This window comes from Lissotriton helveticus, chromosome 8 (genome assembly GCF_964261635.1).
Source record: "Lissotriton helveticus chromosome 8, aLisHel1.1, whole genome shotgun sequence".
Taxonomy (NCBI): Eukaryota; Metazoa; Chordata; class Amphibia; order Caudata; family Salamandridae; genus Lissotriton; species Lissotriton helveticus.
Window position 1 is genome coordinate 340405907 of NC_136069.1, and position 16635 is coordinate 340422541.

A 16635-nucleotide genomic window follows, 5' to 3' on the forward strand; every position below is an offset into this window, starting at 1 on the left:
GCCAACTCTGCCTTTGATATTAGGATGGGACACTTCTTCCAATATGAGAAGATCGCAAGCGTAGTGTGGGAGATTTGACCAACATTTCCTTCAACTAACGTCTTGAAAGTTACAATTAATATGGCAGGATGCCGACATTTGATTTCACATTTATACTGGGCGCTCCGAGATGATGGCCTTCTACCAAACCAAACAAAATGGGAAAAACTGTTGGGGGAGCCTTTGACTGCACAGGAATGGCAGAAAAACCATGAGGGAGTCAAGACAACAAGACAAGTGCATGATTTACACACACCCAACACAATTTTATCCACCAGACCTATCTGAGCCGCGGACTCTAAGTAGGATCTACCCTGTTCGTTCCAGTGAATGCCCACGATGTGGAGAACTGGAAGCTGAATTTATACATATGGTATGGTTATGTTCACACCTGGAAACATATTGGGACACGGTCTTGACCCGACTGCTGTAGGCTTCAAGGTAGGGGTGCCCCAGGAAATGAGTGTAGGATTACTGGGACTGCTCCCCACACCAAAAAAAAAGCTGGAGCAGGAAATTTGGCATGTTGGGCCTGGTACTGGCAAAAAGATGAATCGTGACAGCCTGGCAGCGCCCCTCACCCCCTTTACCAGCCAGCTGTATAAAAGACTAGTGCGAATGAGCGGCTGCTGGAGCAGCACACATGAACCCTGTCAGCTCCGACCACAAAGTAGAGGACGATCTTAGAGCATGGGCACTGATGTTGACAGATCTAAATGACACCCCATTCATCAAACAAAGGGGATCCTTTGGACCAAGAAGGTGAGGTGGATACCCCAACACAATAACTAAGACAGACCTTCAGGAAGACCCATTAGGAACCCTCTTGGACAGTTTTTATCAATACAAGTTGATATAGGATGGCAGGTGGAGGGATGAGGGAGTTCACTGTTCAAGTTGGCACACGTTACGCCAGAGGATAGGATTCTGAAGTCACTCCTCTATTATGATAACCTTTGTAACCTGTAATGCAATTTATGGGGAGGGAATGGGAAGAAGGAGGGAAAAGACTACTGCAAGTGTAGCGTCAATACTCTTCTGATTGAACTGTACGTCTTAAAATGTTGAAATTCCAATAAAGATATTTAGAAGAAGAAAAAACGAGAGAGAAAAAACACAAAAAGGGGTAAGGCGAAAGAGAAAGATGGAAATATTGTGACAAAGCATGAAAGCAAAAATGAAAAAGAACCTGCAAGAGTGAGGCAAAGGGGCAGGGCGTGCCCGGTGGTGGATAAAAGTGGCACACAGTAGTATCAAGTCTAGGTAGTCTTGTTATTCGTCTCTCCCAACATTTAAAATTGCCAGGCAGAGGTTCCTGAGCAAAACTTTGTACCTCGGCCTTTATTATTTTGCACATTGTGGACTGCTTTGTGGGTTACCATACATGATGTTGGGGTAGCTAACTGGTAAGTCACAGGAATAATTCCCAAAATGCCATTCCTTCTTCCTCAGTTAATTGTGTGCCAATGATTTAGTAACGTTACTGCATGTAAATGCATTACCATATACCTGTGCTCTACTAATACAATACAATAGCTATTGTTAGCATGCCACATGGAACGCATCCCAGATATGTAAACATATTGTGAGACATTCAACTGCAAAGAACCAGGATGTTATTGACAAGCTGGCAAATAAAGTTGACTTGTAGGGAGTATAATGGGCAGAGGTGCCATTCTCAATGGCAGAGGTCTAGCTAACTACAGATGTAAGTTATTTTTTAAGATTTGTCCAATTCAAAGACCCTGTAGAGATGGACAGAATCAAAGGCATGGAAAAGGTCAAGACAAAGCATGCCGGAAGTCAATTTGAATCCATTTCAGTGTTTGAATCATCCCATGTGGAAGTCACAGGCATACAAGAATCTGGTTTGGTAATCTAAGAGAAGGTTACTTTCTTTGATGGATGTAGCTTTTTGTTTTGATGCTGAGCTTTCAATCTTTTTGCCTAGAAACAATTTGTTATTGTCTGGAAGTTAGAAGGAAACCTTGTTTGAAGGCCTCTTTGGTTTAGGGAGTTCTTTTTAGAAGAGACCATTATACACGGAGTTGTTGATATTTCTGGTTAGATTTGTTGAAGAACTATTAATGAGGACATTATTTCATATAGAAGCAGCACATGGGTCTAACACTTTTGCAGCCTTCATGAAGTCCTGTGAGGTCAGGAGGTTAAAGGTGAGCAACTGGAAGATGTTTTCATAATTTGTTTTCTAGTGAATTGTGCAGCAATGCAGGACGTTTGATTGAGCAATTGAGAGGGGAGGAGAGGGTCTAAAATCATTTGGAGGGTTGAAGTAATGAGGAGTATCAGGGATACAGAAAGGGAAATTCCAGAGCCCCTTGACTGTGCTGCCAACATCAGGATTTCCTAAGGTTCTGCAACTTCAGGTACTGTGGTTAGAGGACCCTTTTACCTGTGAACTCTTCCAGTAGGCTTGTCATCTAGAGTCCCATTGTCAGCTCCCCCGTTCCGATCTCCTGTCTCATGTTTAGGTCTCTTGACCATGGTCTACTCTTCAGGCCACAGGTCATCATTACAGGACATAGTGCAGGTTCCTCTGAAGAAAGGCAGGCAACAGGTGATTTGGCTCCAGTCAGCTTTCCCTGCTACCTAGTTGTAATTCTAATACATATTCCAACAGGACAACTGTGCACTGTGGGCTAGCTAGCTCGATGGAGTCGCTGTCATTCACTTAGTATGATTTCAATGAGAGTCTAAGGCACTGTGGGTGCAGATAGGAACTGTGTATGATATTTCAAAATAAATGCATGAAAGTAAAGAAATGGAAATTAAGATTTTCAGTAGAGGCCAGTGCTGTGGACACGTGGCAGAGTGTGTGGGGTGGGGAGCATAGGGGTTGTGAGCCAGTAATAATAAATAAATTTAAAAAATGTACCTGCAGCCGGCCGCCTTGTGCTCTTCTGCTCCTCATCTCGCAGGCACATGGTCCCAGACTGCCCTGCGGCCAATCATGAAGCTGCTCTCATGAATGAAAGCAGCTTCTAGATTGGCCTGAGCACCCTCAGTTTGCACTCCGAGACAGACTGGGAGCCTGTGCCTGCTCTCTTTAACCCAGCAATGCAGTTGGGTTGAAGAGAACTTCAATGCATATGACAGTTTGGCCTGTCTGAGAAGGCCAGCCAAATGGCCATGCACACTAAAGGCAGTGGACTACCACTTCACCTGTCATCCCCCTGGCCCCGCCATCAAGATTCGACAGGAAAGTAAAAATCAAACAATAATAAAACGTGCTTATTATCATTTTATTCTTCCTTTCCTGCTGTATTGTTTTTTTTTTTGGGGGGGGGGGGGGTGACGCTCCTCTGCCATAGCAGAGGACCCACCGCTGATAATTTTGAACAAAACTGCAAGGGTTAGGAAACCACTACCCTGCTTCTGGATAATGAGTTATATCATGACAACTCATGATATTACTCAATGCCATAGTCTAGAAAAGTTAAGATACTTGTATAGTGCTGCAATGCATTTTATTAAAGCACCATCACAACATTATACAAGTAGTACCACTATTGGAAACAAACTAATCCTATTTTTTCCAAAAAAGAATATAACGGTACTCAATTGATCTTATTAAATATTTGACTACTTTGGCAGACATGGTTTTTTATCCAGTAACACTTTGCATGTTGGGATTTTCAGACCCAACACACAATGTGAAGGGAAAAAAAACAATACATGTTCCATAATGAACTATTGTGGTGAAGGGAAAGCCAGGAGTGGCTGAAGGTGTCACACAGTACAATGGGCAGATATGTTAAAAAGTTTAGAAACAAGGTTGACTTCGTGATTTTTGGACTAATTGTTTTTAAACAATCAAAGATTAAGCAGTGAAGTGGAGAATGCACAAATATGCCAAGTCATTTGCAGATGTTGGAATTCAAGTAATAACTGTCAAACATTCAAACTTCTCTACAACAGTGAAGCTTGCTAAAAATGGAATGCCTACCACACTGACATTTCCAAGGAGCTATAGGGACAATGCAATAGCATCACCTCTCCCCTTTAATCACGCTATGTAGTAACAGCAACTGAACTTGTCTGAACTGAGAAGATGAACAGAAAACCTCAATGCTGATTGATGCCTATGCTCCCATGCAGAGCCGAAGCTTTGGTGTGCTTTCACGAGCCCCAGTCTCCCAGCTGAAATATTGTTGGGACTTGAGCCCAAGTGTCGTACAGAAGGGTGTGCCAGTGCACACAGCCACAGGCAGTTCTCCACTGAGGCACCTGCCTCCACAGAGCACTTGTATCATGCAGGACAACGGGTTCAAACGCTGATCTACGTTGTGCCTTCAGCAGCAAAAGCACCAGGCTTCTATGCAGGTCAAGGGGGTTCAGGTGAAGGACTAAAAATTAACTCTGGAGTCAGTGCTACTTGTTACACCTGCAATGCACCATTGGCCTACGTCTCCACTCTATTCCCTCACCAGCTCACAGCCTCTGTCAGATCGATTTATCCTTAGCCTCTTAGCCTGCTTCCCCCTTCTCCAGCCTTTGTCTGCTTTCTCCTCCTGTACTGAATAGACACTCACTCCCAGCTTAAGAGTGGAGACTTAGGAACCGGTGAAAAAACAGCAAAGCCTCTTTAACAAGTAAATGGTCTTTTATAGACCAGTGAAATACTCGGTGAGGCTGAGATAAGACGCCAGACCAGCCAGCCCATAATAGCTCAAGAACTATGTGTGTATGTCCGGGAAGCTGCCTCAGCCCGGGCTGACACACACATGGGCGTTGCACGTCTAGTCAACATTCATCTATAATGATTAATGAACCCCCGCTCACTGGTGCTATTCGCAGATATGTCCCTCCTCCTTGAAGAGGGTTAGTGTCCAGAGTGATGGACAGTCCTCTGTTTCACATATGTGATTGACAGTCCTCTGTTTCACATATGTGATTGATAGTCCTCTGTTTCACATATGTGATTGGGTGTTTTAAGGTAAGAGGACATCAACCCCACCCCACGCTTTATTCCTGCCTCCTGTCTCTATTTGCCACCATTCGAGGGGCAGAAAGCAGCTTTCTTTTAGAATCCTGGTAGTTTGGGCCTGTGGTTAATTGTGCTAAGCAGCCAACCCTATTTTTACAGGGTCAAAACACATTGTGATTGCAGGTGCATGCATTGAGGTGAGACACAATAGGTAGACAGTTACAATTAAAACAGGTCCAGGGCCAGGCTGAAGCACCAATTGTGTGACACATCCTATCTTATCACCCTCATTCTATTAGGCAGAGTCTCAACCGTCTGCTTTGCTGGCCTACTCTCACATGTAAAACCAAAGGAAATGATGGACGGAGCGTTGACAATACAAGCACTCAACCCCAGTCAACTGATCTGGGTTTAATCCATCACCGTTCTTTAGCCCACTCTGCCAACTCCAGTTCAGACATGGCCATATGCAAATCAGTCTGACCCTGTGCCTCATGGGAACAGTCCAGCCCAAACTGCCAAGCCATAACCTTCCCTTGACCGGAAACAAGCTACTGAGGAGCGGTTTCTGGCATTTCAGCCGTCTTCAGCCCGGCTTGCTTGAATCCAGTGACAAAGTGAGCAGGGGACTCACGTCTGAGCATACCCTGCCAACTTATGGCGAACAAAGTTTTTCTCTACACTCACATGTGCCAGCGCCTTGCACTGGCTGATTTGACCTATGCAGCCTTCTCTAAAGCAGGTGAGCCTTTTACTTGTGGTAATTTCTGTGATGTATTTCTTAAATTTTGAATAACGCGGATATGGCCCGTAGACATCAGAGAATTCTGCAATAAAGCAAAACAAATAGAAAATATACATGTACATTAGAGGTCAAGAGAACACCAGGTTAGCCTCCCCATGAGGTAGAGCACTTCACATTTATTCATTGTAAAATGACAAGTAGGTGGTACAGTGCCACAAGATGGTCACAAATCGTTTGTGCTTCTTGATGTTGCTCTGCACTTGGTGGGAGCATTAGGGATTAAAAGTGGGTCAGGTGTTGTTCAAATATAACAGCTTTGAAGTAATTTCTGAAGGTGACATGACATATGGTCTGGCGGAGGCTCAGCAGGAGATAGTTCCATAATCTTATGGAGCTTCCAGAGAAGAATTGGTTCATGTATCTTTCATGCTCGATGTGGGTGAGGGGGGTTCGAGAAAAAAAAATTTAACATCTCATGAGTCTCAACCAGTGCCTGAGATTTACAGTTTCTCAAAGAAGTATGACGATAAAGAGGAGTGCAGGATTCAGGCAGATTTAAATTAACCTCTCACTTCTTTGGGAAGCCAATGAAGGGAACGTAGAATAGGGAAGATGTGGTCAAATGTCTTGTGTCCGAATTGGGCTTCCGCATGTGGGACTGCTCTGAGAGGACCTAGATGAACTTTGAGAATGCCAAATTCATCCTTCAAAAGTTTTGTTCAATCTCTGGTTTCATCCACAGGCTGCACTGGCTTCCGGTGGATCCAAGAATGCTCTTTAAGGCCCTATGCATTACTCACAAAATTCTCACCTGTCAGGGTCCTCCTATCCTTGCCAATTTGCTCTGTCCCCATGTCCCCTCTCTAGCCTTGTGCTCTGCTAAGCTCCATTTAGCTTATGTTACTTGGGTGAGAAGAGCGAGAGCTGGAAGGCGCTCCTTCTCTGTGAAAGCTCCTGCCCTTTGGAACAATTTGCCTTTGTCTAGTAGGTGCATTCAGAATAACTGGGATTTTAGAAAGGCAGTGAAGAACTGGCTATTTGCTGTCTAACCTCTGTTCATCTACCAATCTTTTTTTCCAAAACTGGCATTGGGGCACCCCATTGCTGGTGCAGCCATGCACTTTACAAATACTCTAACATAACACAACATTACATTCACAATTTAAGGATGACACCTACAATACCAATCAACACTAATTCTATGCTTTAGGGTGTCTAAAAAGGCCTGGTGGTTGACTGTGTCAAATGCCGCGGAGAGGTCGAAAAGCACGAGTAAATAGAAGCTGCCCATGCCTTGGATGAGGAGGGCATCATCCACAATCTGCAGAGTTACAGTCTAAGGGCCAGATGTAGGTAATTCATATTTACCGACTCTTAAATACCGAATGTTACCAATTCGGTATTTAAGAGTCGGTAAATATGAAGGGGGGAGATGTAGGTATTACAGAATCTGTAAATACCGAATCTTTAAGATTCGGTATTTACCGATTCTATAAATACCGAATCGGTATTGCCCATTGATTCCTATGGGCCTTGAAGCCCATAGGAATCAATGGGCAATACCGATTCTGTAATTACAGAATCGGTAAATACCGATTTTAGCGAGGGTGCAGGGGGTGTCACTTTGACACCCTCTAGCACCCCAAAGACGGGCATGTTTGCCATGTGGCACACAGACATGCCCTAAGGGCATGTCTGTCTGTCACATGGCTAGGTGTGCATGCACACATGTGCATGCACACATGTGCATGCACACCTGGAATCGGTATTTTACCACCCAATTGGATTGGGTGGTAAAATACAGATTCTGTAAGGCCTTAGGGACTCTGAAGAGTCCCACCTACATCTGGAAGGTACCGAATCGGTAAAAATACCGATTCGGTATTTTACAGATTCTGTAAATTTACCGATTCGGTAAATTTACAGAATCTGTAAAATCTGGCCCCCTACATCTCAAGATGCCAAATACTCGTCGGAAACGGCCTAATTCGGCCGTTTCCGACCGGTATTTGCCACCTACATCGGGCCCCTAAGTGCTGTGGCCCACATGGAATCTGGATTGAAGGGAGTCAAGAAGGATATTGTCCTGGATGTGTGATGACAGTTGGGAGGCTATGTCACTTTCTGTCACTTTGAGTAGAAGAGGTAGGGTGGAAACTGGGTGGAAGTTGTTGTTGTCAGGGTTCAGAGATTGTTTTTTTAGGAGAGGAGAGATTTGACCCCTTTTTAGACAGTCTGGAATAGAGCCCTTGACCAATGAAGCACTATCCTGGGTTGTCCAAATGGGGAATAGCAGTTTGGCTAGGGATTTAATGATGGAAGCTGGAATAGTGTCGCAAAGATGGTTAGTGGGTTTCATCTTTGATAGAGTTCGTAGTAGATCTGCCATCAAGATTGGGGAAAAGGTGACCATGGCTGTAGTGCTTTGTAAGGCAGTACCTCCTTGATTATGTTGAAAGTTTAGAGGGAAGGGAGATGTTAATGTTTTTGATTTTTTTTGTCAAAGAACTCTACAAAATTATTGCCAAGGATCCTTGATGCCTTCAATGAGAGAGGAGGGGGGTGTTGGAGTGAGGGGTGTTCGCTTGATTAATTACCTCAAAGAGGTGTTTCAGTCTATTCTTGCCTTATCACGGAAGGATCTCATATGTGATGCCTTGGTTGTAGAGGACTGGTCTTTATACTTTTATCTCGTAGTATGAAGGTTTGTTAGACGTAATACTGAGGGTGATCACCGCTAGTCTTTCTCCAATTTTCGGATGTTTTTCCTTTCCTCGTAGAGGGCTGTAGAGTACCAGGGCAAAGAGGGGTTGGGTCTACAGTATTTGCACTTGATGAGTGAAAATTCACTGATCAGGGAGTCCATCCAGGAGCTGAAATTGTCTGTGGCCTCATTGATGTCAAGTTGAGAAACTATTGAGGTGAGGTTTGATACGGCTAGATTTTCCATTGTTTCTGCATCAATGTTACTGGTATCTCTGAACCAGATTTTTCTTTCTTTGGATGACCAAGGGGTTGCTTGTTTGAGAAAGACGTTATCAAGGGAATCTGCTGGAAATCATACATATCAACCAGGATGGAGTCACTGGTCAAAAGGAGAGGTGATCTGGAGATGATCAGGTCAAAAATGGCACTGAGAAAGATAATGTAGTCAGAGATGATTAGTTGTGTTGTGAAGAATCATTTGCATTTTTCAATGAAGGCGATGGTTTGACCAGGAGAGTAGTAAATCATGTTCAACCTGAGCTAAGGGAAACTTGGTAGATGAATTCCAGTATAAGCACCCAAAGAATTTAAAGTGGCTAGGCCTCCACCTTGTTTGCTTTCATAGTACGTCTGACAATGGAGTAGGTGAGAAGCAGTAGGAGCAAAAGAACACTTTGTGAAATTGTTGAGTCAGGTTTTGATGAGATTCAGGATGTTGATGTTGTGTTTGGTGATCGTGTCTGAGATCTTGAGGAAGTGTTTGATAGCAAAGCAGCAGTTGTACAGCATGCAAGTAAGGAAGGAACTGGTGGGTTTGTGTTCAGTTTGACCATGTAGAAGAGTGGTAATGTGGATCAGATTAGAGGACAGGTTGCGATTTTGGGTCAGGTTGGAGGATGAGTTGTGATTTTGGATGGGGAATAAGTCTTGCATACAGTTGAGCTAATGATGGTGATTGGGGGCACATTTTGTATTTGACTGGGGGACTGAGTGTTGGAGGCATTGGTATTTTCATAGCACTTTACTACGTTTTGTATTTCATACACTTTGAGTGGAGAACATGCTCTTTTTGGGTCTGGGGGATGATTATCCCGTGGGAAGCTTTTAGAAGGTGATTGCTCCTATTGGATCAAATTGCCTGGTGAGTTGCAGGCGAGCGTACTATGGGAGTGAGGAGAGAAAGTTTGAGGAAAGAGGGTGGTTTTTATGTGCTGGTGGGATAGTGTGCGAATTTGAGTCTAAGGTGCTGGATGAGGGAGTTTTTGGTGGGTGGATGGTTAAAGCCAGGGAATATGAGGGTGAATGAGGGTAAGGTGAATAGTGGAAGGTGTTTGATGAAAGTGTGAGGAGTGTCTCATAAGACCAAGATGTGAAGTGTTGAACGAAGAGGGAAGATGAAGAAGGGGAAGTAGGGTGAATTACCGAAAGGGCTGGCATTGGCTGAAGGTGTATTGAGTGGAGGAGAAGTCAGAGGTGTGAGGTGCTGAATGTTGACAAATGAAGAGGAAGGGGGAGTAGTGTGAGAGGGAGAGTGGTACAAAGGGTAGGATCGGAATTAGATGGAGGTATAAGAGCAGGAAAGATATTGTAAATCAAGGCTAGCATCTTATTGTTCACTTGGACCATGACTTTCCCATTGCGAGGTTACCAGGTAGGTAGGCCAAGGGAGGAGAAAAATGTCATTTTACATCCAAAGGGGATGTTTGATAATAAGACGACAGAAAACTTGTTTTGTAAGAAAATGTACCATGTGACCGTGTTGTGTGTGAATAGAAGAAGGTCTGTTTTACTTTCCTCATACAGTGGTATTGGTCTGCAAAAAGGGATTCCGGGAAGTCTCAAGATTTAGGGCCCCATTAGGATGGCGGGCGGAGCGCCCCACCCAGGCTGGCGGGGTTGATCCGCCCGCCATCCGTGCCGGAATGACCCCCTGCCATATTATCATGGCTGGGGGGGCCCCGGCGGACAGAAAGACCGGCCGCCGCTTTTCCGCCCTGGTCGCCTTTTGACCGGGGGGGAAATGGGTTCTATATGGTGGCGGTGTCTATCAGACACCGCCAGCCATATTAGTATGGGCATTGTCCAATGTCTGCCGCCACCGAAAGGCATGTGGAGTCTGCTTTGGGGGCCCGTTGTGGGCCCCCAGGGACTCCGGGAGGGGGGTAAGGTGTGCACATGGGGGATACCTATGGCACCCCACTGCAGTTCCATACACAACATGGCAGGCACTGCGCGATGCCTGCCATGTTGTGCATGGAAGTGCACAGCATGCCTTCCTGGCATTGTGGCGGGCGGTGCTGAGTGCACCGCCCGCCACAATGTCAGGAATGCTGGATGCTGCTGCCACTGTGGTGGGTGCATCCTAATTACAGGCACGGGAACCCCGCCCTCATGGCAGGTGGTCCCTTGTACCGTGAGGATGGCGGGCGGACAAAGTCCGCCCCCCATCCTAATGGGGGCATTACTGTTTAAAATTTTCTTCAAGTATTTTGATAGGCTAGGAGGGTATGTATTCTTGAAAGCATTGCCCTCTAATTTAGAGAAGTAGTTTGAGGGAGATGCAGTGTTGGGAAGTGTCATTGCCATGTTTATGCGGCGTGTGGATTGGGAAGGAAGAGGATGGGGACAAATCAAGGGAGAACCTTAAAATATGATCTACAGTTAGTTTAATGATGCATGAGTGGTAAAGTAAACAAGTCAGAAAGGTCATGTTTAAATGGTTATAGATAATTACATATAAAGGTTATATTTGAGAATTCTGCCTGGGCCTTTGCAGAGTTTAAAACGAGTACAGCGAGAAGATTGGACTTCTTTTGGGAGAAGATTAGGATTACGCTGGTGTTGGGTAGGGCATGAATTAGAAGGAAGTCGATTTGATTAGAGCTATTTTTAACATTGTATAATTGATTAGAATTCCATACACGTGGGACCTCTTACTGTAGAAACCATTCAAGTTTTCTAAAATCGTGAAGGGAAAGCAAGTCGACCTTTAACAAGAAGACTGCCAAATGTTTGTTGAACCAGTAAATTGTCCTTTTACTCTGACCCTAGCTCTACTTACATATAATGTGCATTGCCGACTGCACTGGACTTTCTATATCTTCACAACCCCCCTCACAAACCCTCTGAGAGTTAGCTCAGCCTCTTAATAACTCCAGTAGCCTAGGCAACTGTTGAGAACGTTGACAGTAAGTGGAAGACATTTTGCTTATCCTGCGTTCTAGATGCTATGTCCTATTTTTACTCTTCTTGCAACTCTTATTATAGAAAACCTTTCCTGCCAGTGGACATCTGATTACCTTTCTTTCTTCATCTACTTACTCTCTTGTATCTTCTTTACCAATGTGTCTCTCCACTCGCTCCAGATCTGGCCACTCTTACATCTGTGAGCCTTAAAAAGAATTCTAGCCGTAAAAACAGTATGTTTATTATAACAAATACACACTTCAAGCATCCATGCTGTGGTGTTGATTAACTTGAGATCACAATTTTACTTCATCCTTCTACAGTTACTAATATAATTTTAGCACAATGTATACTAAGAAGGTACTCAACTGATTCCTGCTACATATTATAGGGCAGGTCAGAATGATATTATACATGGGAGCTTGCAATCCCTATATTAAAAGCCTGTCTCTAATTCCTGTATTACAGTTCAGTTGTGAGATCTCTAGTCCCCTATAATAAAGAAATTTGCATACTGCTCAACTCTAATAATTTATTGCAGTTGAGTTGTGACATCATGTCTCTTAGGTTGTATTACAGAGGTATGCATGGTTGAACCACGCGTGCCTCTACCATGCAGCCCGAACCACGAATGCATCTCAACAACGCATTCCTTTACCAAACAGACCTTTACCACGCATGCCTTTACCATGTAATTTTGTGTTAAAGGCATGTTGGGCAAAAGAAAAAAATAAACAATAGCCCCAGCACACATCTCGTATAGGGATATGACAGCTGTAGCCACAGTAAGTCAATAAAGTATAACAAGTATCCGAATGTTTTTCTTTTGTTCTTTATTCTTCTTTTTGTTCCTTGGTTTTCTGTATTTAACACAGGTTACATGCCATACAGGTTACAAGCCAACACATGTTTCGTCGCCAGCAAGGGGATTACCGCACGACTTTTTCAAGGCTGAACAAAATACAGAATACATAATCAGCAAACAAGTTGTTCATGGCGAAAACGAGTACAACAGTACTGACCCGAGTATGAAACAACCATCCGAGAAGTGATTGCCAAAAAGGCCAAAAGGAAAAATAGTAATGTGGATTACTAAAATTCACCCGACAGTATCAGTAGAGTGACAACATATACATAGTGGTAAAACGAGGGTGTGTGCAGGTGATAACTACATCTCACAGTGGAATCCTAGTCCAGTAATACTTACACAACCTCACACACGGTGCAGTCAAATCGTGAAAAAGCACACGTGAAAAAAAAAATGATGCAACACTCAAATAAGCGTGCCAAGACACCAACCTCCTGAGTCCTGTGTTTGGCAAAAGGATTTGTGGTAAAGTTCACACCCCTATCCGTCCACCCTGATTCCAAAAATCCTGGCCCCTGCCCTATAACTCGCCCCCCAGCCTTAAAAATTACTGCACGCCTTAAACTAACCTGACTCTCCCCTGCCTTAAAACTTCCCCCTTGCCCTAACAAACTGCCCCTTCCCCCTGAACCCTAAAACTCTGCCCCCTACTTAAAACCTACCCTGAACCCCCCTTGCCCTGAGCCCTAAAAACTGCACCCTCTGCCCTGAAAACCTGCCCTTACCCCAGCCCCCAGCCTCCTGTCCCGAACACTAAGCTCCGCCCCCCTCATTTAAAACCCACCCCAACTTACCTTTTCGCATCCCTGTCCTTCGAATAGGTCCTCCTTTCCGGTTCCTCTCCCCACCAGCCAGCAACTAGAATGCCGACAGCCTTAACCACGCATATGCGTGGTTCAGCCATATGCATGGTTAAGGCAAGCGGTGTTCAGCTTGCAATGAAACAGGACGAGTGCTTGAAGACGCATTGGAAAGTCTGTTTTCCTGTCTCTTCCAAAGCCAGAAGCCAAGAGGAAAGGCAGGTCACAGTGAATATTTACAGCTGCAGTAAACTGGCTTTTCAGTCTTCCGGTCTGTTTTTCTAAAACGAACAGTGATCAGAAAGCAAACATTTACTGAAGTCTGTTTATTTTTTGCATGCCATAGATGTTACAGGAAAAATTAAATATCTCTGTATGTTCCTACCCATTGTGAGTTACAGCACTTTTAATCTGCTATATATTAAACTGATTCTATTTTGCAACAAATTACAAACAGCTTTCTGGGGCCGTATTACATTAAATGCCCCAGGGGCGCAACAGGCGGTTGCGCCCGCTTTCTGCACCCTCCGGGGCACTTTGGTATTATAGAAGGGGTGCAGACTCTTGTGCATCCCCTTCTATAATACCAATAGCGCTGGCACACTTAAAGCGCCGGTGCTATCAACAGAGGGCGTTCCCTCATTTACATAGGGGTAATGCAAATGACTTTGACTCTGCGCCAGTGCCATATTTCATACGGGGGAGTAGAGTCAAAGAAGCCCTCAGGAGGCGCACTGATAGTGTGTCATTTAAAAGGTGGTGCACTGTCAGTGCTCCTCCTGAGACCCACGTTGTGCCATCGAGCCAGGAGCACCCCAGGATGTCCCATCATGGACACTTAGGTCACTGGGCGAATTGAGACATACTGCCAACCTTGGCTGACGGACTCCCTTAACCCGCTACTTAATTAATTTTCAACTGTCTAGATTGAGGCTCCGGTTCCCTTCAATCAACCACAGCGGTAACCCAATCGAGACCGCCATTTTGCGCTCTGCCGTTTCTCGTAACAGGCTTGTATGATCTGGCAATATATTTCTTGTCCTGATGATGATCCCTCATTAATTGTAGGATTGAAACGCCGTCGACAGTCTATGTAGTGACACATAAAATACTATTATTTAAACCCAAATGTGTATACTACATGAGGTTAGCTAGAGGAATTCAACTTGTAACCAGCTCCTCCCTTTACCAATTGCCTGCAACTTCTTACCCCATGTTTTGTTGTATATGTTGTATGTACTGGATACAGGATTGTATCCCACTGTATTACTGTTCACTTCATTTGTCTATATACGTCCATATTGATTAAATCAGTGTCCGGCTGCACACCTTTTCTCTTATAGTACAGATTGTTGTCTATAATTTGCACCGCCTTGGTTTTGATCTCACCGCCCGCCACGAGGCTAAAAATGCTTTTTTGCATTTGCATATGCAAAGCGGCAGGCACCGCGCGGTGCCTGCCGCTTTGCATATGCAAATGTGGGGGGTAGGTACCCCCCATGTGCCCCCTGACAGTGTCGTGAACCTGGGGGCCCTGCAGGGGGCCCCCGCAGCAATCCCCGCCTGCCTTTCCGTGGCGGCATTGCCGCCGCGGAAAAGCAGCTGCAGACAGGCACCCTAATATGGATGGCGGTGTCTGATAGACACCACCACCATATGGTTCCATTACCGCCCCGGCCGCAATGCGACCGGGGCGGAAAAGCGGCGGACGGTGTTTTCGTCCGCCGCGGTCCCCCCCGCCATCCTAATATGGCGGGGGGGAATTAGAATGCGGATGTCGGGCGGATTGCCCCCGCCAATCCGCCCGACATCCTAATGGACCCCCTAGTTTCTTACAGTTCTTTATCCCTGGTGGCCCTTTGGCATTTGAACTCTTATGTACTACTCTCACTCACTTTCCATTTCTTTTGTTCACTTCCAAAGGCTCATCTCTTATTCCCCTTACTGCTCAGTTTTAAATCTAAATGATGGCTTTGTGATCACTAATTTACATTTACTTCGTACCACTTTACTTCTATCTCTCAGCACTTCAACAACAGTGCTTTATAAACACAATTAAATTAAATATATAGAAAGGAAAAAGATTGTTTGAAATGGGGTTTCAAACAATCTTTTTCCTTTCTATATATTTAATTTGTTGGTAGAGGTATTCACCCTGTCCAGGGTAAGCTAGATACATACTAAAAGATAACCTGTGCTCACGCTCTGGTGGCTTGGCACAGAGCAGTCAGGTTTATCTAAAGAGGCAATGTGTAAAGTATTTGTGCAACACACACAAACACACACACAGTGTAACAATGAAAACACCCAAAACAATACTACACCCAGATTTAGAAAAAGAGATAATAATTTTATGAGTAAAGCAAGACCAACATGACAAAAATCCAATAAGTAGAACGTAAGTTATGCATTTTTAAAGATTAAATTAAAATCTAGTGCTTAGAAGCAAATATATGTTAGCGGTTACTTGAGGTCACACTGGACCAGGACAAATCCAAAGTTCAGGCTGACCGCGATAGAGGGCAGTTTGGCTACATGACTCACGCAGGTCCCACTGAAAAAAGTTCATTGGATGGCACAAGCATCAATGACGAATTTACGATGCAGGCAGTGTGTCGTAGTTGAGACGCACTGTCTGTCATCATCGAGCTGTGCAGTCCGGTGAAGCGATGTTGCCGATCAGCTCCTGCATTGGCGTCGAAGGGCAATGCGTCGGTTCTGATTGGCACAAACTCGGACCTGCATCAATTGTGATCGCTCTCAACAGCTGAAATCCTCTTTCAAGGGCCCAGGATTGGATTGGCACCACTTGGCAGGGCTGGACTCATTGATGGTAGAGTCCAGAGGCTGTTGCAGAGTTAAAGGAAGTCTTTGATAGCCTTGAGACTTCAGAAGAGGGGGAAGCCAGAAAGTCCTTGAAGTCACGCTGGGTTCAATTGAGATGGGTCCAGTCCTTATTCGCAGCAGGGCAGAGATCAACAGGCAGCAGGACAGCACAGCAAAGCAGAAGAACAGTTCTTCCAGAGCAGCAGTCAAACAGACTGGCAATCCTTGTAGCACAGCAGTATTTACTCCTGACAGACTTCTTTGAAGGTCCAGTAGTGTACAGTTATGGTAGAGTCAGAGACCCAGTACTTATACCCAGTTGTGCCTTTGAAGTGGGGTGACTTTAAAGCAGGCCCTTGAAGTGCACAGGCCCCCCTTTCATCCCAGCTTTGGGTCTAGACTATCAGTAGGGTGTAATCAGCCCTTTCTGTTAGCCCATTCAGATGTGTCAGCTCCCCCCTCTCTCTTCCTGCCCAGGAAGAAATATCAGAATGTAGGTGAATGCAGATGAGTTCTC